General features: G+C 41.4%; 1 non-coding gene and 1 pseudogene across 2 annotated transcripts in view; one reads left to right on the top strand and one right to left on the bottom strand.

Annotated features, from left to right (window-relative positions):
• Positions 1 to 24,732, bottom strand: part of LOC143661909 (TRAF3-interacting protein 1-like) — a 61,684-nt pseudogene that overhangs the window by 7,047 nt on the left and 29,905 nt on the right. The window contains exon 7 of the transcript XR_013164958.1: positions 17,415 to 17,490. The product of XR_013164958.1 is annotated as a TRAF3-interacting protein 1-like (transcript). The remainder of the gene's footprint in view (positions 1 to 17,414; positions 17,491 to 24,732) is intronic.
• Positions 18,037 to 18,143, top strand: LOC143662807 (U6 spliceosomal RNA). The gene has a single exon (XR_013165582.1). It is a non-coding gene; the product is annotated as a U6 spliceosomal RNA (small nuclear RNA).

Here is a 24,732-nt window from a genome sequence, read left to right as displayed (position 1 = left end):
AACTACCACATCTGTGGTGCTAGATGCTCATAGCCATGGGTCCCACAAAGGAGAATGTATGGGGGAACAGGGAGGGTGGGTGGGAGGGTGACAGTGAAGATGCATTTCGTGTGGACAAGGGCCCTCAGAGAAGAACAGGACACTAGGGGTTTATAACTGCAGGGTCCCTGAGTAGGAGTTGGTCTTTTTCCTATGGTGAAGGTTTAAAGAAGCAGCAGAATGACATGACCAGTTTTGCATCTTGAAAGTTCTCATGGTTTTCTCTGTGATCCACTTTCTTACCTATAAAGTGAGAACAGTGAGATCTATGCTGCAAACATAATACGTTATTGTCAAGATCAAGGAAAAGACTTGATAAAGGGCCAGTGGCCAGAACAGTCTCCACCCTTGAAGGGTGATTTTGTTATGGATTGTCCTGCTTAATCCTCACACCTAATCCAGAGTGGTTAGAAGTATGATTATCCCCACTTGTGATAGTTGAGTTCTGGTGTCAAGTTGGCCAAGTGATGAGGTCCAGTTGTCTGGTCAGGCAAGTACTGTCCTGACCTCAGCTGCAAGGATATCTCATGGCTGGCTGATAAACCAGAAGACTGGTGTATTAAATCATCAGTCAGTTGATTGCATCTGTGATCAACTAAAGCATGTCTCCTGCAAATGAGATAATCCAATCAGCTGAAGACTTTTAAAGAGAAAGAGAGACTCTTTCACTGCTTCTTCAGCCAGTCAGCTTCTCCTGCGGAGTTCATCCAGACCCTTCATCTGTGCCACCAGCTTCACAGCTTGCCCTGTGGATATTGGGCTCTTCCTTTCCCACAGTTGTGTGAGACACCTTTATAAATCCCATATTTACAGATCTCTCTTGTTGGTACTGTTTCTCTAGAGAATCCTAATACACCACTTAACAGAAAAGGAAACACAGGCACAGAGAAGTCAGAAAAGTTAATATACACAGCTAGTGAGTGATGGAGAAGGGATGTCAATCATAATTTCAGGTTCAAAATTCAGTTCCTGGGAAGAGGAGGCTAGGTGCTTGTGGAGGTGTGATATGGGGAAATGTAATGGAAGATGTCAAGGTATGGGGTTGAAATGAACTTATTTAGTGTAATGACATTTTCTGTTGTTAGGTTATGGCCATACATGGAATCCCTGGAAAATAATGCAACATTATAGACAGTACAGGTTAATGCACATTAACAATTATTGATTACATATTTGATTGTGGCTGAGGGGGGACAATTTATGTTGTCTGTATTTTACTAGAACAAAAATTTTTTTTTGGCTTTTAAAAAGTGAAATTTAATAAGTTGCTAGTTTGCAGTCCTAAAGCCAAGAAAATGTCCCAATAAAAAAGTCTATAGAAATGTCCAATCTAAGGCATACAGGGAAAGATACCTTGGTTCAAGAAGGCCGATGAAGTTCAGGGTTTCTCTCTCAAGTGAGAAGGCACAGGGCAAACACAGCATCATCTGCTAGCTTTCTCTCCTGGCTTCCAGTTTCACAAAGCTCCACAGGAGGCGTTTTCCTTCTTCATCTCCAAAAGCCACTGGCTCGTGGACTCTCTGCTTCATGGTGCTGCAGCACACTCTGCTCTCACCGAATCTCCTTCATTCTCCAAAATGTTTCTTTTATAGGACTCCAGAAACTTATCAAGACCCACCCGAATGGGTGGAGACATGTCACCTAATCCAGTGTAACAACCACTCTTGATTAAATCACATCTCCAGGGAGATGATCTGATTACAGTTTCAAACATACAGTATCGAATAGGGATTATTCTGCCTTTACGAAATGGGATTTTAATTAAAACATGGCTTTTCTAGGGTCCATACATCCTTTCAAACCAGCACAAATATAAAGTAAAGGGCCAATGTATTATATTCTGTATTCAAATATACACAACTAATCTTTCCTATTGTGGAATGAAATTTGGGTATAAACCAATAATGCTATTTTTGATGAATCAAAAGTTCTCAAATTAGTTAGCTGAACGCAGGTTTAAAGCTTCACATAATCCTTCCCAGGTGTAAATATTAAATAATGTAGTCCACAAGCCCTTTGCTTAGGCCCATTTTTCTTGATATTTTAGTTCAATATTTAATTTGTTAATTTATATTATTATTTTATGAACTGAATTTAAATAATTCAATTGCTACTTAAAGAACCAAAAGAAAACTGGGATAGCTGGAACAAAGGGAGCTCCTGCTGGCTGGAATGTGCTCATGATGGCAGGACCATGCTGGACCAGAAGCCTGTGCATGCAGGGGTTAGTAGAGATCAATATACTGTTTGCAAAATCATGCTTCTGTAAATATTCATAACTAAGCAATTAATGATGATGCTCTGTTTCTTTTTCAGTTTCTAAGTTTTTTCCTGGTGTCAAATATTAATAAAAACAAAAGTGTTTTTTTTTGCTCAATTTTCTATGTCAATATAATTAACTTATTCTCCACTGTTCACCCAAAGTGTAAATCTTCGCTCTTTTCATTTCATCATATTTCTTGGAGACATCCTTCCTGGAGTCTTCTGTCCTCCTCCAATCTTGACTGATTGTTCTTTAGGCCTGCTACTCAGCAGTCACCTCGGGATTTCCCTTCATCACCATTTTAGGGATTCCCTTTACTTCTCACCTAGATGGACTATTCTGTTGTCTAAATTACACGGCTTCCTGTTTCTTGGTTTATACTGTCCTTTTGGTGCACCACATCCTCCAGTAATTTCCTGAGAAAGAGTACATGGATGAGAAGTAAAATTTTTAAGATTTCACACATCTAAAAATATGCTTACTCTACTGAATTGACAATTTGGTTAATTTGTAAAATTCTAGGTTGTAAATAATTTGAAAACATTCCTCTGTTGTCTTTCAAAATTGCCCCTAAAGAGCAAGATGACATTTGGATAGCTATTCCTTTGAATATGACCAGCCTTTTTTTTATGGAAGAATGTATGCTCTTCTATTTACACAGTGCTCTGAAACTTCATGATGGCATGCCCTAGTGTGATTCTTTTTCATCATCATGTTGGATACACTAGAGGTCTCTCATTCTGGAAACCTAGACTATTTAGTTCTGAGACAATTTCTTTAATTATTCCTTAAATGATTGCCTCCCCTCCATTCTGACCTAACTTTTAACCTTTTCATTTTTTCATGTGTGCCTATTTCCCAGCTATTTGGTATTTTTGTTTTGTTTTGCTTATGGATGTTTCCTCAATTTTCTCTTCCAACCTTTCCATTGAAGTTAATGGTTATATTTTTAAGCTCTGTTTTATTCTCTAGTGTTTCTTTATATATACATATACACACAAATATGCCCCATTCTCACCCACCCCTGCCCTGGTAACTTGTATTCTAGTTTCTGACTCTGGGAAGTTGCATATTCTAATTATTTTACATCACTTAGCAAGATCATACAATATTTATCCTTTTGTATTTAGCTTACTTCACTCAACATGGTGTCTTCAAGGTTCATCCATGCTGCATGTATCAGAATTTCATTCCTTTCTATGATTGAATAATATTCCATTGTACATATTTACCACATTTTATTTATCCATTCATTGGACACTTGGGGTTGCTCTCACCTTTTGGCTATTGTGAATAACGTTGCTGTAAGCATTGGTGTGCAAATAATCTCTGCTTTCAAATTTTGGGGGTATATACCTAGAAGTGGAATTGCCAGGTCACATGTTAATTCTATACTTAATTTGTTGAGGAATCACCAAACTGTTTTCCACAGCAGCTGCACCATTTACATTCCCACCAACAATGATTACTCCACATCCTCTCCAACACTGATTTTCCCTTTTTTTAAACAGTAGCATTTTAGTTGATTATAGGGCAAAAATTTTTTAAAAATCCATAGGACTGTACAACACAGTAAACCCTATTGTAAACTGTGGATTATAGTTAATAGTAAGTACAACTATAAAAATGTTATTTCATGAATTATAACAAATGTACGTCACTAATGCAAGGTATTATTAATAAGGCGGTACATAAGAACTCTGTATTTTATACATGAGTTTTCTGTAAACGTACAACTTCTCTAATAAAAAAATACACTGATTATACTCCAGGAAGATGCTAGCTCTAACAGAAAGCATGGGGAAATGAAACAAGCAGCTGGTGTCAATTAAGTGAACATGACAAAAGAACAACACAGTTCAACCAAGATGCAAGAACTGGGCACCAGCTATGGCAGCAGGCACTGCGAGGTGTCTCATCCCACAGTAGGGAGGGGTATAGGGTATGAGATGCTATCCTCCAGGAAAAGTTCGACTTTCCCAGAAACAGTTCTGAGGAAGCCTGGGGAGCAAGGAAGGGGAGAAGTTAGCTGCCAGGAATTTCTGAAAGAGAGTTCAACTAATTTTTTTTTTTTAGGGTTTATGGTCTGGAAATCAAACCCAGGTCTTCAGTATGAAAGGCAAGCATTCTACCAAGGGTTCAACTCATTTTAATTTCACCATGAAACCCAACTGGTCTACACCCTAACACTTCCAAGGAGTTCTAGTATTCTTTGAAAATGATATGTCCCTATGGCTTCTGCTTCTGCAAGTGTCCAGCAGATGATGGGGAGCCTGCAAAGAACATTTCCATAAAGGTCACCTAAGGTGGACCTCAGCCTCCAAACTAGATTTTTCTCTACTTGAACCAAATGGGCAGCCAGCCTATTCCTGAATGTCTCAGAGAAAAGAGCTCTGAAGCTTTCATTATTTCTTCCTTGCCCACAGAGTCTCTTGCTGAAATGGAGGCTCACTTATTCCTTTTGGCCTTTCTTCATTGCCAGGCCTGGCTTTGGACTGTCTCAGACAATTTCGTTAATGCTGAGTTGTTATGCTCACGAGAAGTGAAACCCAGATTCAGGGTGCAGAGAAAAAGGAAGAGGAAATGGGACCAGGACCTCAGAGAGGAGGATGGGACCCCAGCACTGGGGCTGCATCCCTGGTATGTTTTTTTTTTTTTTTACTTTTATTCTTATTTTTTTATTTATTAATTTAAAAAATTAACAAACAAAACATTAAGATATCATTCCATTCTACATATATAATCAGTAATTCTTAATATCATCACATAGTTGCATATTCATCATTTCTTAGAACATTTGCATCAATTTAGAAAAAGAAATAAAAAGACAACAGAAAAAGAAATAAAATGACAGAGAGAAAAAAGATTATACATACCATACCCCTTACCCCTCACTTTCATTTATCACTAGCATTTCAAACTAAATTTATTTTAACATTTGTTCCCCTTATTATTTTTATTCCAAATGTTCTCTACTCTTCTGTTGATATGGTAGATAAAAGGAGCATCAGACATAAGGTTTTTACAATCACAGAGTCACATTGTGAAAGCTATATCATTGTTCAATCATCATCAAGAAACGTGGCTACTGGAACACAGCTCTACATTTTCAGGCAGTTCCCTCCAGCCTCTCCACTACATCTTGAAGAACAAGGTGATATCTACTTAATGTGTAAGAATAACCTCCAGGATAACCTCTTGACTCTGTTTGGAATCTCTCAGCCATTGACACTTAGTCTCATTTCACTCTTTCCCCTTTTGGTCAAGAAGGTTCTCTCAATCCCTTGATGTTAAGTCTCACCTCATTCTAGGGTTTTTCTCAGTCCTTTGATACCGAGTCTCAGTTCATTCCAGGACCTCTGTCCCACGTTGCCAGGAAGGTCCACACCCCTGGGAATCATGTCTCATGAAGAGAGGGGTAGGGTGGTGAGGCTGCTCGTAGTGTTGGCTGGAGAGAGGGGCCACATCTGAGCTACAAAAGAGGCTCTCTTGGGGGTGACTCTTAGGCCTATAAGTAGACTTGACCTATCCTTTGTGGGGTTAAGTTTCATATGAACAAACCCCAAGACTGGGGACTCAGCCTATAGCTTTGGTTGTCCACATTGCTTGTGAGAATATCAAGAATTCAACTTGGGAAAGTTGAATTTCTCCCCGCTCTCATCATTCCCTGAAGGAGGCTTTGCAAATACTTTTCCACTCACTGATTGAATCACTCTGGGATTCATCAGGGCATCACTCTGGACAAGCCAACAAAACCTCATGTCCTACCTGAGATTCCAAGTACTTATGGCATTCAATCAAACTATCTACATAAGTTATATTAGGAAATGCTCTAGTCAAAATATAAATTTTGTAACAAATAAACATTTTTTGCTTTAGTCTCACACATAAGGTGACATTTTAAAATATTAATTACCGTATATTTTCAGCACCCTGCAGTAATGACATTCCTTTGTTCTTCCTCATTCAAAAACATTTTTAAAATTTGTACATTGTACATTTCCTGGCATGTTTTTATTGGCACTATCATACAATATTCCCAGCCCACTTTGTCTTTGTTTTGCATTTTATCAATACCACAAGTGGATCCTGCTGTCCCTTTCTGTGGGTTTACTAATATTGCCCTCTGATCTATGGGTAGCTGCCATACTTTATATTCCAACCTCATCCAACTTCTCCAAACTCAGACACCATATTTAATTAGACTTTTCTCCCTGGCTCAGGCAAACAGAAATTGAACTTCCACTTTATCTCTATCTCTCTGGAGCTGGTACCTGACAGGAGCAGACAGCTCTCTTTCCTCTCAGACTTCTTCTGCCTCATCCCCTCCATTCCCACCTTCAACATTAATATTCCAATGCAAGCCCACTTCTAAGTTCAATCTTTGGCCCTAACTTCTGAAATTCATCCACATTCAACCTGCTGCCATTCAAATGGAAAACAAGCCTGTTTTTGCTGCTAAAGCTTTTTTATACTTTCCTCAAGACTTGGGGAACAGATATGACTGCTGGCAGGGAAATGTGGGGAGTAGGGATGGGCAGTTTTGTGCTCAGAGGAGAGGTCAATGCAAGTTGGGTGAAGAGGTTTCTTGATCTATAGAGAGGGCTGAGGGTCAGTTCTGCCAGAAAGTGGGAGATAAATTAAATGACCTTTCTAAACTATATGATTCCACCCTTGGAATAATTTATTGAAGAACCTTAGGGAAAAGTTACTTACTTTTCTGTTACCATTTTTCCAGCTTGCAAAATGGAAATGGACACATAATTGGCCTTTATTAAAGTTATGAAAAATGAAGACCTCTAATTTCACTTTTGGTCAACTAAATGTGAATTGAGAGTGAGGGGTTAAAAAAAAGAGCCTCCAAGGACACAAGGACAGTTAGCCTGGGCCAGCTTTCCTGCTGGACAGGAGTTGGGATGCATGGGGGGTTCAAGGCAGGGACCCAGCAGGTCCTGGGAAATGTTCCTTTATATTTTCTCTCAGGTTACCTTCCCATCCTCAGTTTCTTCATCAATTAAATGGGGGGTAACGACAGCTGTCCACTACCCACTACCCACAGCTGTGTAGCTCACATAAAACTGGGGGTGGAATGCATTTCATAAGCTGCAAAACTCTTCATTAACGTCAGGCATTACCACTCTCAGTTAAATCTTGATTTGTAATTGCTGTTGAAAGAGAACAGGGCATGGGTAATGTAAAACAGAGGATAATAAATATTATTTTTATTTGACTTTGAAATGATTTTTTTAATTTTCCTTATCCAGGAAATTTACCAGTATAATTAGTTTACATTGCCTGAGAACTTAGACAGACTGTTATCAGAAGGTATTTAGGCTGGCATGAAAAAGAGGAGAGGAGAGCTGATGGAGGGAGGGAGAGGGAGAGAGGATGGTTTATCCAGATTCCTTGTATAATGTTTGAAATAGCTTCATACCAAGAGTGGGAATCCCCATTTACTTTACTTCACACTGAGTGTGACTATCAAAGGTCGGGAACAGGTGGAACTGCCACCATTCCTTCAAGTGCAGGCAGGGAACAGGGGCAGAAGGGACATCAAAGGGGTCTGGGAGATGTCTCCACTGCTGACAAGGGAGAAAGAGCCTCTGAGGGGCAGCCTCTCTGCAGATGCAGAGGGTCTTTCTGGCCCCACCATGGCCACCCCCACGTAGCTGTGGGAGGGGTGCTCCTGCTTGTTGCAGTGGCTGTGGGGCAGGGCATGACAGTGATATGTGAGGGGACAGTGAGACAGCCCCAGACCCAGTGGAGGGACATTGGGTTGTAGTGGAAAGACCTCAGATGTGGGTTGGAATTCCGGCTGTGCCACCTGTTAGAGATGGGATGTCTGGCCAGTTATGAATCTCTCCTAGCCTCAGTTTGCCATCTGCATCCAAGAAAGGAGATGCCTGTTGAGGATTAAAAGGAATAATGCATCAATGCCACTGGGCATTGGGTCAATGCCTAACCCACATGAAGTCTCTGTACTTGTCTGTGTCTTTCCTCTCTCCTCAAAGATGGGGCTCGAGATGCTCCTACCAGATGTTGAGGGAAGAAGATCTGCATTCTGATTCTGAGCTCTGACTAGCTGGGGGGAGCATGCTGTTGGTGGGCTCCGGAGAAGGGAGTGTTTGCATGCCCACAGCAAAAACAAATGCCTTCTGAGAGCACCTGGAACAGCAGCTACAAACTTCATTTTTATCAGCATGCTTTTACTTTCTTATTTCTTCAGACAGAAGTCTTACCTGGAAGACCAGAGATGCCTAACAAATGAAACCAGGGCAAGTCTGTTTGTACTGGAGGATATGGCTTAGCCCTCAGGCCCCACTGCAGACCCCAAGGTTCCATGGAACACAATGTGAAAACCCAAATCTACGGCAGATCTGCCTTAAGGGAAGTTATGTGAACTTGCTCAGGTCACAAGGGAGACTAAGTGGCACAGCAGATTCTAGGTCTAAATCTAATCCAGACTTTGTGACCCAAGATATCTCCTGGTAGAGGAGCTCTTGGCATCCCTCACTTGGATTGGATTACTGCTTCCATTAGGTGTGCAAACACTTGCTGCTGTATTAAGGTGCTCCTATGTTCCAGTAACTTAGATTAATGGAAGTCTACTTCCCACTCATGTAATGGTGTGATAAAGGAATTTCTGATCAGCAGATGACTTTCCATCTCATGGTGGTTCAGGCATCATGGATAATGTCCAAAATAAACAAAACATGATTATAATGTCTTCACTTGGTTGGACAATCAACAGCACTCTCAGTTTTGGACAATTTTCATTGTTCCAAACAAAGAACCCGTAAACTCAGCCTCATCAAATAGCAAATCAAAATCTCCCCAAATCCCCTGTCCTTCCCAACCATTGTCTACCCCTGGTGTTGCTGTGGCACTGTTGCTGTCTTCCTGTTAACTATAGGCCATAGCATGAAATTTTAGTTTTCCCCTTATACCCCCTAATATTGACTGTTTGCACAAGATTCAACCTTTGAAGGAGTTCATGAGAAAATTTATTTATAATCGTAGGGTTAATTGGTGGGGTACATGGCACTATACATCCCCTTTCAATCTCATTCACCTTCAATATGGCACTGTCACTTATAACCCCACTACTTAGCTACCATCACTTCTATTCATTCCCTTGCATTTAAGTTCAACTGCTGGGTAGCCTTTCCCCTATCTCTAGCTTCTGTGTACCTTTAGGTCCCATATATTCTACAGTGTAAACCTCTGAGTTTACCTTTACCAGAGTCATATTAGTGAAATCATACAGTCTCTGTTCTTTTGTATGTGATTTATTTCATTTAGCATTATGTCCTCAAGGTTCATCCATGTTGTCATATGCTTTGTGACCTTATTTCATCTTACTGCTGCATAATATTCCATCGTTTATATATATGACATTTTATTTATCACTCATCTGTTGATGGGCACTTGGATTGTTTCCATCTTTTGGCGATTGTGAAAAGGGCCGCTATGAACATTGGTGTGCAAATGTCTGCTCATGTCACTGCTTTCAGCTTTTCTACTTATATACCAAGTAGTGGTATTGCCGGATAGTAGGGCAACTCAATGTTTAGTCTTTTGAGGAATCACCAAACTGTTTTTCATAATGGCTGTACCATTATACATTCCCACTAGCAGTGAATGAATGTCCCAATTTCTCCACATGCTCTCTAACATTTGTAGTTTTCTGTTTGTTTAATAGTAGCCATTCTTATAGGAGTGAGGTAGAATTTCATTGTAGTTTTGATTTACATTTCCCTTATAGCTACTAATGATGAGCATCTGTTCACGTGCTTTTTAGCCATTTATATTTACTTTTTGGAAAAATGTCTACTCATATCCTTTGCCCATTTTATAACTGGGTTGTTTGTTCTTTTGTTGTTGAGTTGTATAATTTCTTTATATACATATGATATCAAACTTTTATCCAATATGTGGTTTCCAAATATTTTCTCCCATTGAGCTGGCTGCCTCTTCACCTTTTTGACAAAGTCCTTTGAGCCACAGAAGCTTTTGATTTTAAGGAGCTCCTATTTATCAATTTTTTCCTTCATTGCTTGTGCTTAGGGTATAAACTTTAAGATGTTCACCCAGTAGAACTCCCTTTAGAATTTCTTATAGGGCATTGTCTTCTTGACCTATTCTCCCAGATTTTGTTTTTCTTTGAAGATTTTAATCTCTTCCTCAACCTTAAAGGGCTACTTGGCTGGATAAAGAATTCATGGCTGGAAGCCTTTCTCATTCAGTATCTTAAATCTATCATACCACTGCCGGGCCATGGCGGCTCAGTGGCAGAGTTCTTTCCTGCCACGTTGGAGACTTGGGTTTGTTTCCTGGTGCCTGCTCATGCAAAACAAATACATATATATATATATACCTGTGTGTGTGTATCATACCACTGCCTTCTCGCCTCCATGGTGCCTGTTAAATATTCTGAACTCGGTCTTCTATGTAGTAGATCACTTTTCTCACACAGCTTTCAGGACTTTCTGCTTCTGTTCAGTATCTGACAGTCTGAATAGTATGTGTGCTGGTTTGAAAGGATGTATGTCCCCTAGAAAAGCAATGCTTTAATCCTAATCCCATTTTGTAAAGACAGCTGCTATTTCTAATCCCTATTCAGTATTCTACATTTGAAACTGCAATTAGATCATCTCCCTGGAGATGTGATTTAATCAAGAGTGGTTGTTAAACTGGATTAAGTGGAGGCATGTCTCTACTCATTTGGGTGGGTCTTGATTAGTTTCTGAAGTCCTATAAAAGAGGAAACATTTTGGAGAATGAGAGATTAGAGAGAGCAGAGCAGAATGACATAGCCACCAGAAGCAGAGTTGCCAGCCAGCGACCTTTGGGGATGAAGAAGGAAAATGCCTCCTGGGGAGCTTCATTGAAACAGGAAGCCAGGAGAAGCTAGCAGATGATGCCATGTTTGCCATGTGCCCTTCCAGATGAGAGAGGAACCCTGACCGTGTTCACCATGTGCCCTTCCAGATGAGAGAGAAACTCTCACTGTGCTCATCATGTGCCTTCTCACCTGAGAGAGAAAAACCCTGAACTTCATTGGCCTTCTTGAACCAAGGTATCTTTCCCTGGATGTCTTAGATTGACATTTCTATGGACTTGCTTTAATTGGGACATTTTCTCAGCCTTAGAACTGTAAACTAGCACAACTTATTAAATTCCCCTTTTAAAAGCAATTCTGCCCCTGGTATATTGCATTCTAGCAGCTAGCAAACTAGAACAGTATGTGTCTTGGATTTATTCTATGTGGGGTTCACTGGGCATCTTTGATTTGCATATTTATGTCTTTTATAAGAGTTAGGAAATTTTCTTCAATTATCTCTTCAACCAAGCTTCCCAGCCCTTTTCTCTTCTCCTTCTGGGATGCTAATGATTCTCATATTCGTATGCCATTAGCTGTCCATCATTTCCCTGATTTCCATTATTTTCCATCTTTCTTGACTTTTGTCCCATTGTGCATATGAGTTCAATTGTACTGTCTTTTAGTTTGTTTGTTCTTTCTTCCATCTCTTCTAATCTCCTGTTGTGTACCTCTAGTATATTTTTAATTTGGTTACAGTAGCTTTCGTCTTTTTGAGATCTGCTATTTTTCTGTTTAATCTTTTGAATTCTTCTTTATGCTTTTTTAGTGTCTTCTTGATATCCTTTGTTTCTTTATAAATATCCTTGAATAGTTGTTCCAAATTCTGTTTCCTCTCCAGTGTTTTGATTTGATCATTTAGTTGGGTCATTTCTTCCTGGATTGTCATGTGCTTTGTGATTTTCTTTTGCATCTGGGGCATTTGATTAGCTTAGAAAAGGTTATTTTGCAAGTTGATTTCCTTCACTCATCTAAAGTTTTGTATTTACTTGGGTTTGCATTGAAGGTCCCTTTTGCACTTGGTTTTTCAGTAATTCCCCACCAAACCAAGCCCTGGATCTCATGCAGAGGGTGAAATTCAAGTCGGTGGTGTATTAAAAGTTAGACAGAAAAGAAGCATGGCTGTTTCATTGGCAGAATGCCCACCTTTCACATGGGAGACCTGGGTTGGACTCCTGGCCCATGCACAAAAAAAGAACGAAAGAAAGAAAGAAAAAGTGCTTGAAGGTCCTTCAAAAACTAGGCAGGAAAGACTGCAGTGGTTCAGCCAGAGAACGCTCATCTGTCATGCGGGTTTGACTCCAGCCCAGGCACCAGGACAAGAAAAAGAAGACAGTGGCACCAGGCTGGGCCGCCCCCTTGGGCTCTACTCTCCATCTGTGTGTGCCGAGATCCCCAGGCTTCTGCTGGTAAAGAGGAGCAGGACCAGGACCCCACAAGACTCTCTCACAGACCGGCTGTCAAGTCAGCTCCAATCTATGTCCCCCTTTCCTCACCGGAGTGGGGGACCCCCTGGTCTCTGCCAAAACCAGACACCCACAGCAGCCTGCCTCAGGGGTGGGGAGCAGCAGCGCACACAGGAGAGGCAAGTCCTGTGCTGCCCATGGGAACTCCAGCTGTGGGGCCTTGTGGAAATTCCACCCAGGCCTGCCGTGGGAGCTCCTGAGTGGGGGCCCACCACTCCCTAGGGACCTCACTGCATCGCTGTGGGCTGGGAGTTAAGGACTCACCCCTCTGCCTCTCTCTCCCTTTCTCTTCCTGCTTCAATTGCAGTCCCAGTTCATTCATTTTGGGGGACACTTTTCTTGTTCCATGAAGCTTGGGTGAAGACAGCTCACACTACTCTGCCATGTCTGCTCATGTTTTATCACAGCATTTAGCTGATACCCTAAAAGTGGTAGATATTTTATATAACTTATATATATGTCTAAGCCTATGTCTATATGCCTCTGTCTCTATCACCTCTCTCTCTCTCCATTTATCTATCAATCATCTCTCTATCATCTATCTATAAATGATAGTCATTAGGTTCATCCCATTCCTTCTCATTAAAGCATCAATCATGGAGATGTCAGTTAACGGCACGACTGCTGCAGCTCTCTGATTAGTTATGCTTGGCACATACTGCCAATCAATCACCATCCTCTATTCTGCTGAGACCCAAGGGAACCTAAAAATCCTTCTCAAGGCAGTGCTCCAAGAAGTCACTACCAATTAATTGGATTTGGCTTAACTAATGAAACTTGGTCATCCCAGGTGGGGAAACTATCCTCATATAGTACTTACAACTGTAGTTCTTTTCAATTGAACTCACCTCAGGAATTAAAAAAAAATAAATTATTGATGCTTGGCATCCCTTCCCTCAAGAGAGGCTGATTAAGTGATGAGTCTAATGGGCTGAGAACCATTGGCCAACAAAATGCTGGCTATAATGATCTGATCTTGTCTGGACTCCATTGTACCTTGTATTGTTCAACTTCTATTTATTTTCTTTTATGTGTAGCATGTCCTTACTTTACCATGGCAGACTGGGCATGGAGAATACAGAAATGATTAAAGATTGGTCTCTACTCCCAAGGAGCTCTTCTACTATCAAAGGAGACACACAGGCATGAAGAAATTTTAAACAAGGTAGATTGTAAGAAAATAATTTACAGCTGCATGAACATACAAGGGAAGTGTGGCTGATGAAGAAGTAAATTCTACCTGGAAAGATCTAGTAAAGCTTTATGGAGGAGTTTGCAGTTGAACTAACTCTGGAGGGACAGGTGGACTGAACAAGGATGGGGAATCCAATTGTAGACGACTTTGAATGCCAGGAAAGCAAAGCAGAGCCAATGAAGATTTTAGTGAGGAAAATGTACCTTCAGGAAATAAACTCTGAAGGCAGGATGGAGGATGCATTAGAGAAGGATGATTGAGACTAGAGGCTTGGTACAACATCTCAAGTCTGATTCATGACAAGTCTAATTCATGGGGCATGGTGGAGGAAATGACCTAAACGAATCTGATATGGAATGGGATTTTGGAAATCTGGGAGAAATATTCAATACAATGCTAGGGAAACCTATGATAATTAATTGTGTACTTACTATTATTGCTTTGCATTATACTGTGAGCTCCTTGGAAATAGCAGCTAAACATTTATCGCATTTCTAATTTAGGCCAGCGACTGTGTCAAATATATTATATAGTTTTTATTTAAACCTTACAATGATTCTGGAGAGTATTCTCTCTTGTTATTTCCATTTCATGGATGAGGTTACTGAAGTTAGATATATTTTACATAACTTTCCCAAGGTTACACAGTCAAAAAATGGTGGAGCCAGGATCCAAACACAGATAACTTAACACAAGAGCACATGCATTGGACTGGGATAATTCAGTCTTAATTATTGCTCTATTCTAGGAGTTTTCAACCAGAAACAATTTCTCTGCTCTCTCCCCAGGTGTCATTTAGCAATGCCTAGAGACATTTTTGGTTGTCCCACCTGGTGGGGGGTGGCTTGCTGCTGTCACTTCGTGGGTAGAGGCCAAGGGTGATGCTAAATATCCCAAAATGCACATGACAGCACCCACAACAAAGAATTATCCAGCCCCAAATGTCAATGGTTCTGAGGTTGAGTAACCCTATTCTATTTTCAGTGCCTAGTTCAGTGCCTGGTATGTAGGACGCTCAACCTACATGTTTGCTGAATTAAATAGAGAGATTGAATATACTTTTGTATTGATAAATTTATATAAATTTTAATATATATGAATATAGCACAGCCCCATGATCTTACCAAGCTGCTTCATGCTATGTTCCTTCTTAGCTTTAGTGTAGGAAGAGTTATCTCTTTCAAGGGAAAGACTATTTTCATTGGTTCTAGAGTCTCTTTTCCCTGACATGAAATTGCACAATGAAAATACATATGAAAATGAATACCTATTGCAGTATAATTATCCAATAAAATAAACTTCAAATGTACTCACTGACTCAAAGGACTGCTCTGATATAATGCACCACTTAAGGAGAAGCAAATATGACTGTATTCTAATGCAGAATGCCTTTTGGATTCTACAGAGTTCTTTTAAATATACCTGGCCACGATGGAGCTCTCCACCCCACAGGAAATGCGAGACCTAAGTCCTTGAGGAGAACACCGAGGTCCTCTGTCTTGGGCACATCCTGGGTACTGGGCACTTGCCCCAGTGCCTGCCCACTTCAGCAAGGTCAACACCATGAGGCTGAAGAAGCAGCTCTGGCTGGGTGAGAGCCCAGAGGAGGCCAGCAGGCAGAAATGACCAGGTGGCCACCATATTTCTGGGAGCTCAGTGAGGTTCAATGTGTAACACTTCCAGAGCACTGATAATAAAACTTCTCAATGACTGCCCAAAATAAAAAACAAAACCCTGTAGCCCATGCTCACCAGAAAGCATCAGCACAGACACTGAGAGTTATCAGAAAAGAAAAGCCGATGAAAAGACAGTCCAGAGAGCCAAAAGCCTCAAGGGGAGAACTACTGGACTTGCAGCCAGCCACAGGCTGTATTAAAGACACATTTACAAACATCAAGAAGGCATCTCCTTGCCAGCCGGGGTCATTTTAAAATGAGGGGGGAAAAATACCATTTCCAAACAAACCTCAAAAGAAAACAACCAATCCCGCGATCACCTGGTCAGCCTACAAATGCAGCAGGGCCTGGCGTCTGGTCAACCTGAACCTGGAGGGGCCGGCCTTCCCCAGAGAATGACAGCTCCAGCTCCAACACTGCCAACCAAGTCCGGGTAAGTTATTTTGTTTCGTGGTTTTTTGCAGTAGGGATTTTTTGAATCATGAGGTGATTTTAAAATTCATCTAGAAGAATAAATAAGCAAAATTGTTTAAAACTTTCTGAAAAGAATAATGATATGAAACTTGTAGAAAAGTAGAAGGCAGCAGCAGTGAAAAAAACAGACTCCCACCTGTGAAGGCAAGCAGGGGATCAGGTGAGAAGGGAGGGTACTGGAACAATGAGGAACTCTTCTGAAAAAATAAAGCCAGACTGTTGCCTTATACCATGGATGAAAAAGCAGTAACTGAAGGATTAAAAATAAAAACCCATGATAAAACACAAATCTTTATTTCTCAAATCTCTGGACAAGTTACAACACACCAAAAAAAAAAAAAAAAAAAGACTGGCAGCTTCTAGCACATAAAAATTAAACGTCAGGCTAGTCAAAAAACAAGCCAAACATCATTGAAAGAATAAACTGAGAAAAATGCAGCAATGTTTTTTACTGGCTGGTGCCCCGGGCAGGCAGGGCCTTGTGCCTGTGGGAAGAAGCCTCCTGGAGCTCTTGGCAGCAAGGAACACAGCAGACACAAGGACTAACAAACTGAGCAGATGTTCAATCTCACCGGCAGTCAAAAGTTTTCTGGTTTCACCTATCAAAGTCTGTAAACCATTTTAAAACACTGGAGGAGGCACAGGGCAGAGGGAACAGTTCAGGGCACACAGAGCTAAAATCCCACCTTGCCCACACCATGTGGGTGTGAAACAGAAGAAAATGCCTCTGGCACAAAGATGTCCACTAAAGCATGGCTTATCACTGTGCAAAGGTGGAACTTACCACCTAAGTACAACTGTTACAGGAAAAATTCATCCCATACATTTTTGCTACCCTTCTTTAAGTGACACAATTTAAGAAAAGGAAGATTTTTCAGAAACTACTACTGCTCATCTAAAGTAACCTTATATTTCAAGTACAAGTAAGCCTCCAGCACCACTTCTCTGCATCTGCCTGACACACTTGCCCTGCTTACTGGTCTGTTACAAAGTGAGGCAGCCCCACAGCCATGTCAGTTTTAGTCCTAGCCACGGTTCCCAACAATAATTTATTTGGCTTTTTTAAAGTGCAACTATCTGCTGCCTATATGTTCTCTATATTTCATCCCACCTCAGGATTAAATTTAGCCTGCCAGTGCCAAAACACATGCACCAAGAAATATGACAGATCAGCATATTTCTAGAAAATTGAAATTTGATCACACCTTCCAAGAGACTGTAGATTCCAACGCAGCTCTCCAGTGAAGAGTCACCGCACTGCCCAGGTGCATGTGTGGGTGGGGGCTGCGCAGCCTGCGAACATCCCACCCCAGGCAAAGCTGGCTCCCAACCACAGGAATGCCTCTACTAGATACTGTGATTAGCAGCAAAGAAAGTGACGTCAGTCTTTTTGCTAAAGAGATAATAAGCTTTGCAGTACCGTCCACTGAATTCTTGGACTGCCGTTTTGATGCTTTTGTCATCAGTGACCTGGACGCTTTAGTGGAAACCTCAGTCTTCAAGAAAAGAGAATTTTAAAAAACATTAATTTATGTAATGAATAGTAAAACCATTAGCAAATTAATACACCTCCTTCAGCTTTTCATAAGGAAGAAGCGAGAAGCACAGAGAATGTCTACATTGGCTTCGGGAGGGTCTGATGCTAATTCCATGCACCCACACCCCAAAGCCCCCACACCCACACCCCACACCCCCCACCCCTGTACCCCGAACCCCCCCACACCCGAACCCCACAGCCCCCACAGCTGTACCCCGAACCCCCCACACCCGAACCCCACAGCCCCCACACCTGCACCCCACAGTCTCCACACCCTCACCCCACAGCCCCCGCACCCCACAGCCCCCACACCCCACAGCCCCCACACCTACACCCCACAGCCCCCACACCCCACAGCCCCCACACCTGCACCCCACACCCTCACCCCACAGCCCCCACACCTACACCCCACACCCCCCACAGCCCCCACACCCGCACCCCACAGCCCCCACACTCTGCAGCCTAAAAACATGTACAAATGTGTACATATAAAAAGTTATATGCCGTGCTCACTTCGGCAGTATTTATGCTATAATTGGAACAATACAGAGAAGATTAGCGTGGCCCATGTGCAAGGATGACACGCAACCTTGTGAAGCGTTCCATATTAAAAAAAAAAGTTATGTGCTGTACCAAGTGATTAAAGAGCAGATTATAAAACAGAACAGACCAGATTTTTTAAATGAAATAATTTATGCCTATAATCACAAAGAAATGGGTTGGAGGCACATTTTAGTTGTAGAACTGTAAAAATTAACCACAATGAACATGCACTACTTTTAAAATCCAGGAAAAAAAATTAAACAAATATTACTGGATTATTTTCCAAAAAGTCTAATAAATTTCAGCAAAATCTGAAACATATAACTACCTGAAGTATATTTTTTTACTAAAAATTTTTTGAAGTTCAAGAATATTAAACAAATTTTATTTTCTTCCGACTATAAAAATTATTATGAATTTAGAATTAGGGCTGTACATGGATAAGAGGCATACAATTCACAGGATTTTAAAAAGAATTTTAGGGACTTTAGGGACGATGTCAGAGTAGAGAGCTCCAGGACTCAATCCTTCCACCAAAACAGCTATCGCACAGGCAGGAGCCGTCTGCAACACATTCTGGATGTCCAGAGGCCAGAAGAACTCTGCAGCCCCCAGGGGAGAGCGCGCAAGTGCTGGACTGTTACCGCTCTCTGCAGGTGACTGCGGCACCCACACCCCACTCTCAGTGCAGGCCGCAGTGGGGGCCAGTTCCTGGCTAAGTACCCGGGACATAAAAATCCAATTCCTCAGCAACGGGGTGGGCACGGCCGATCACCAACTAGGGCTTTGGATGGCTCATTCCTGGCTCTAAGGGCAGCCACTGTTCTAACCCCACATTGACAACGGTGGCAGCAGCCATGGATTCAACCCTCCCCAGACAGGGGCGGAGGCTGAGGAGATTTAAAGATGCAGCGCTTCCTCAGGGCTGTGGGGGACATGATCCAAAGGGCTGCATTTGCTGGGCAGGCCAGGATAGCTCAGCTTTGGAGAGCCACTGGAGAAGCTCTTGGTGCCATCCTGATCCCCTCCCCAGGGCACTCTGGAGCTGTCTCGCCCCCTTCCTGGGCCCCTGGCCCTGTTCTGCCTGGGAAAGACTGACAGGAAACCCTCTTCAGGGTAACCCTCCTCTCAGAATTTCCCTCCAGGCAAAAGCAGTGCAAGACAACAAAAGGAGTGTAAAAAATGTTAGAGGCCCACCCTCTCTGTAAGTGAAACTACTGCCTCTCCCTACGTGGGACATGACACCTGTGGGTGGGGGTCTTCCCTGGTGACGTGGGAGATGACTCCCAGGGATAAGTTTGGCCCTTGCACCATGGGATCAACCACACCATCTTGACTAAAAGGGGGAAAGAAGTGTAAGAAAGTATCAGAGGCTGAGAGTGTTCAAAAAGAGTCGAGAGGCTACTCTAGGGGTCATACAATGCAAGCTTCAGTTAGACCTTGTTAACTAGCATAACTTGGCAAACCCCAACCAAAAACATACCAGCCAATCCTAAAGAGCACCTAGGGCAATATATAAGATCCTACAAAGGTTCCATGCACTAGGGTAACTTTCCAGAAACCTACAACCTCCAGATGGGTCCCTGGACTGGACAGATCCTGGGGCCTAGAGGGCCCAGTCTCAGGAGCGTCAGCTAGCCCCACCCCTACACCATGTTACTGACAGCCCATCCAACATGAAGGGGTTGGAATGGGCATAGCCCAAATACCCCTAAAGAGTGGGAAAAGGATTAGAGGTGATAGTGGAGTTGTTAGGTTTTAACAAATGAGTATGAGTGCTGAATCATTAAGTTGATGTTTGTTTTGGTCTCTGGTGTTTTCGAGCAGCTAGAGGTAAGAAGGGTCTGGGGTTGTGGAACTGTGGCCCATGCCAGACTCTGAAATCTGTTCTACAACAGACTGTTGCACTGTGCGCTTTGAAATTTGTTGCTGTCTTGTATATATGTTACTGTTACAAAAAAGTTGATTGTGATAATAAAAATATTTATTCCTTCTAGCCTCTTATGTTCTGGAACAGCTAGAAGGAAAAATCTGAGATGATGGTATGGAAGCCCATGACAAACTCTGGGATCTGTCCTATAACTACTTGTTGAAGAGTACTTTGAAAACTACTGCTTTTTACTTTCTTTGCTACGTATATATGTTGTACAATAAAAAACTTAAAAAAATTGTTAGAGGTGACAGTCTGGGACAAAGTCCTGGGAGTGCCCAATGCCAAGGAGAGGGAGGTTGGTATCCTAGGAAACAGAGGGAACCAATTCCAAAACAACCAGCCAAAGCCCAGGACACGACAGAGGCCCCAAAGACAGGGAAACACTGCACACTGCATTCGCCAGGGCAGACCTTCCTGCTAGGAGAGCCGAAGCAAAGAAAATCTGTCTCATCACCAGCTGGTTACAAAACCAAGAAACATCCCAGGGAGTAAGTCCCAGAGTAAACAGGGAAACACTGCACACTGCATTCGCCAGGGCAGACCTTCCTGCTAGGAGAGCCGAAGCAAAGAAAATCTGTCTCATCACCACCTGGTTACAAAACCAAGAAACATCCCAGGGAGTAAGTCCCAGAGTAAACATTTTAAAGTATTAAAATGTACAGTGTGCAACAAGAGATTACAAGACAAACAGAGAAGCAGGAAATGATGGCCCATCCAAAGGAAGAGGATAAAAACCCAGAAAACACCAATGAAGAAGATGAGGACAGGGATATACCAAACAAAGCCTTTTAAAAATGATCTTAAGAATGCTCAAGGAGAGGTCATCCTGGATGTAACTCTTACGCAGTATATAGATACCCCTTTTCAGTTTTTGGTGTATTGCAGTAGCAAGAGGGAAATACCAGAAACTGTTGAAATGTAATCTGATAGCCTTGATTCTGGAAGATGACTGAATTACCTATAGAGCTTTTAAGGCCTTTGTGTGACTGCAAAAACTTTGTAACTGATACTCTCTTTATCCAGTGTATAGACAGATGAAAAGAAAAACAAAGTAAATAAATAAACAATAGTGGGAATGGAGGATATGGGACATTTTGGGTGTTTTGCTTTCTTTTGCTATTTTTATTTTTATTCTTATTTTAATTTGGGGGGAGTAAGGAAAATGTTCAAAACTTGATTGTGGTGATGAATGCACAGCTATATGATGATACTGTGAACCACTGACTGTACACTTTGGATAATTATATGGTATATGAATATATAATATATCTCAATTGAAAAAAGAAAAAAGCTCAAGGAGATGAAGGAAAGGACAGAGAAAGAACTAGAGGGTTTTTTAGGAAAGACTCAGTGAAAAGAAAGACATTTTTAAAAGAACAAAACAGAAATACTGAGTTGAAAAACACAATAACTGAAATGAAAACTTCCCAGGATGGTTTCAGGAGCAGATTGGAGCTGGAGAAAGAATCAGTGAATTTGAAGACAAGACACTTGAAATGAGTCAGGCTGAGGAACAGAAAGAAAAATTAAATATTAAAAGCAAATACAGGGTTCCGGGTCAAGATGGTGGCTTAACAATGTACGCATTTTAGTTTGTCCTCCAGAACAACTACTAAATAACCAGAAACAGTACAGAACACTCCTGGGGCCACATCAGTGACCGACACACAGCATACCCCAGTCTGGTCCAGCTGGACCAGCTGCGAGCCCCCTCAGAACTGTGAGTTCCCCAAGCTGTGGCAGCCGATGCCCCTCCCCCACAGGCTGCTTCCCAGAGGGGAAAGAAAAGAGACTTTACCAGCAACAGGGGCTGAGCACAACCAAATGCCAATTGTGGAATTAATTAACAAATTCTGACTACTAAAAATAGGCCCCCAGCTTAGGTGAACCTGGTCAAAGTGGAGGTCATTCATTTTTGACCCAGCCCCAAGGGGGCAGGGCTGATGGAAAAAGGGGGAAAAAAAGAAGGAAACAGAGGTTCTTGTGGCTGTGTTTCTACAAAGGCTTGACTGCTTTTGGATATAGCGACAGGACTTCTCAGGCTGCAGCTGCCCCAGGCATAGGCAGAAACAAGCTCTTTTGGGGGCTTGTCTGGAGCCTGTGCCTTCCCCAGGGGAGGGGTGAAGCCCAACTCAGGTGGAATCCCTCCCTCAAGGAATTCAGACACCAGGACTTGGTAATTTGAAGCCATTAAAACCAGCCTATAGCCTCTCCTCTGTCTCCACCATGTCCCCAGCAGGGAGAGTCTGCCAAAGTTAAAGGTACCTAATCATCATATGCTGGTGGGACCTGCAGGCAGACAAGCACCACATACTGGGCAGGATATGAAAAACAGAGCCCAGAGACTTCACAGGAAAGTTGTTCAACCTGCTGGGTCTCACCCTCGGGAAAAACCAACACAGGTTACTCTTTACTCCTGATAGAAGGCCAGTGTGGTCTGAGAAAATCCAGTTGGGGTCTATAATATCTAAGTAAACCCTTCTAAGGGTGGGGGGAAAGACACCATACAAGCAGGGCAAGAAACAAGAACACAAGAACTGAAAAATTCTCTTCTGTTACACAAAACTTAAGCTAGACGTCCAGATAAAGCTGAACTGAATGTCTAAGAACAGATAGACAACAAATTCATCCAGCAAGAAAACCCTAGGTAAAAGAAGTGAAAGCAATCTCCAGAATAAACTAATTAAGGTAATTAAATGCCTAGACACCAGCAAATAATAACCAATCACACTAGGAAAATTGAAGATATGGCCCAGTCAAAGGAACAAACCAAAAAGTCAAATGACATACAGGAGCTGAAACAATTAATTCAGAATATATGAACAGACATGGAAAACCTCATCAAAAACCAAATCAACAAATTGAGGGAGGATATAAAGAAGGCAAGGAATGAACAAAAAGAAGAAAATGAAAGTCTGAAAAAACAAATCACAGAACTTATGGGAATGAAAGGCAAGGTAGAAGAGATTAAAAAAACAATGGAAACCACAATGGTAGATTTCGCGAGACAGAACACAGGATTAGTGAACTGGAGGATGGAACATCTGAAGTCCAGCAAGAAAAAGAAAATATAAGGAAAAAAATGGGAAAATATGAGCAGGGACTCAGGCAATTGAAAGACAATATGAAGCACACAAATATACGTGTTGTGGGTATCCCAGAAGGAGAAGAGAAGGGAAAAGGAGGAGAAAAACTAATAGAGGAAATTATCACTGAAAATTTCCCAACTCTTATGAAAGACCTAAAATTACAGATCCAAGAAGTGCAGAATACCCCAAAAAGAATAGATCCAAATAGACATACTCCAAGACACTTACAAATCAGAATGTCAGAGGTCAAAGAGAAAGAGAGGATCTTGAAAGCAGCAAGAGAAAAGCAATCCATCACATACAAGGGAAGCCCAATAAGACTATGCGCAGATCTCTCAGCAGAAACCATGAAGGCAAGAAGACAATGGGATGATATATTTAAATTATTAAAAGAGAAAAACTGCCAACCAAGGATTCTATATCCAGCAAAATTGTCCTTCAAAAATGAGGGAGAAATTAAAACATTTTCAGACAAAAAATCACTGAGAGAATTTGTGACCAAGAGACCAGCTCCGCAAGAAATACTAAAGGGAGCACTAGAGACAGATACAAAGACAGAAGAGAGAGGTGTAGAGAAGAGTGTAGAAAGGAAGACTATGAGCAAAGGTAAAAAGAAGGAAAATTAGATATGACATAAATCCAGAAGGCAAAATAGTAGAAGAAAATACTACCCATGCAGTTATAACACTGAATGTTAATGGATTAAACTCTCCAATCAAAAGACATAGTATGGCAGAATGGATTAAAAAACAGGACCCATCTATATGTTGTCTCTACTCAAAGGACATGAGGGCAAGGCCACAAATGGACATTTACAAACCAATGTTTATAGCAGCATTATTTACAATTACCAAGAGATGGAAGCAGCCAAAATGCCCATCAACAGATGGTTGGCTAAACTAACTGTGGCATTTGCATAAAATGGAATATTATGCAGCTGTAAGACAGAATAAAGTTATGAAGTATATAACAACATGAATGGACCTTAAGGAAATTATGCTGAGTGTGATTAGCCAGAAACAAAAGGACAAATACTGTATGGTCTCACTGATATCAACTGACATTAGTGAATAAAGTTGGAATATTTCATTGGTAACAGAGACCATTAGGAGACAGAAATAGGGTAAGATATTGGGTAATTGGAGCTGAAGGGATACAGATTGTGCAACAGGACTGAATATAAAAACACATAAATGACAGCACAATATTACCTAACTGTAATACAATTATGTTAAAACACTGAATGAAGCTGCATATGAGAATGATAGAGGGAGGAGGGCTGGGGCATAAATGAAAACACAAAGAAAGATAGATGATAAAGACTGAGATGGTATAATCTAGAAATGCCTGGAGTGTATAATGATAGTGACTAAATGTACAAATTTAAAAAATGTTTTTGCATGAGGAAGAACAAAAGAATGTCATTACTGCAGTGTGCTGAAAATAGATGGTAATTAATATTTTAAAATTTCAACTTATGTGTGAGACCAAAGCAAAAAATGTTTATTTGGTAAAGTTTATACTTTGACTAGTGCATCTCCTAATATAACTTATATAGATAGTTGGTTGAATACCTTAAGTGCATGGAACTCTGTATAGGACATGAGATTTTGTTTGTTTGTCCAGGTGATACCCT

The sequence above is a fragment of the Tamandua tetradactyla genome, chromosome 18 (genome assembly GCF_023851605.1).
Source record: "Tamandua tetradactyla isolate mTamTet1 chromosome 18, mTamTet1.pri, whole genome shotgun sequence".
NCBI lineage: Eukaryota > Metazoa > Chordata > Mammalia > Pilosa > Myrmecophagidae > Tamandua > Tamandua tetradactyla.
Note: the sequence above shows the minus strand (reverse complement) of the source record. Positions and strands in the feature narration are given on the sequence as shown.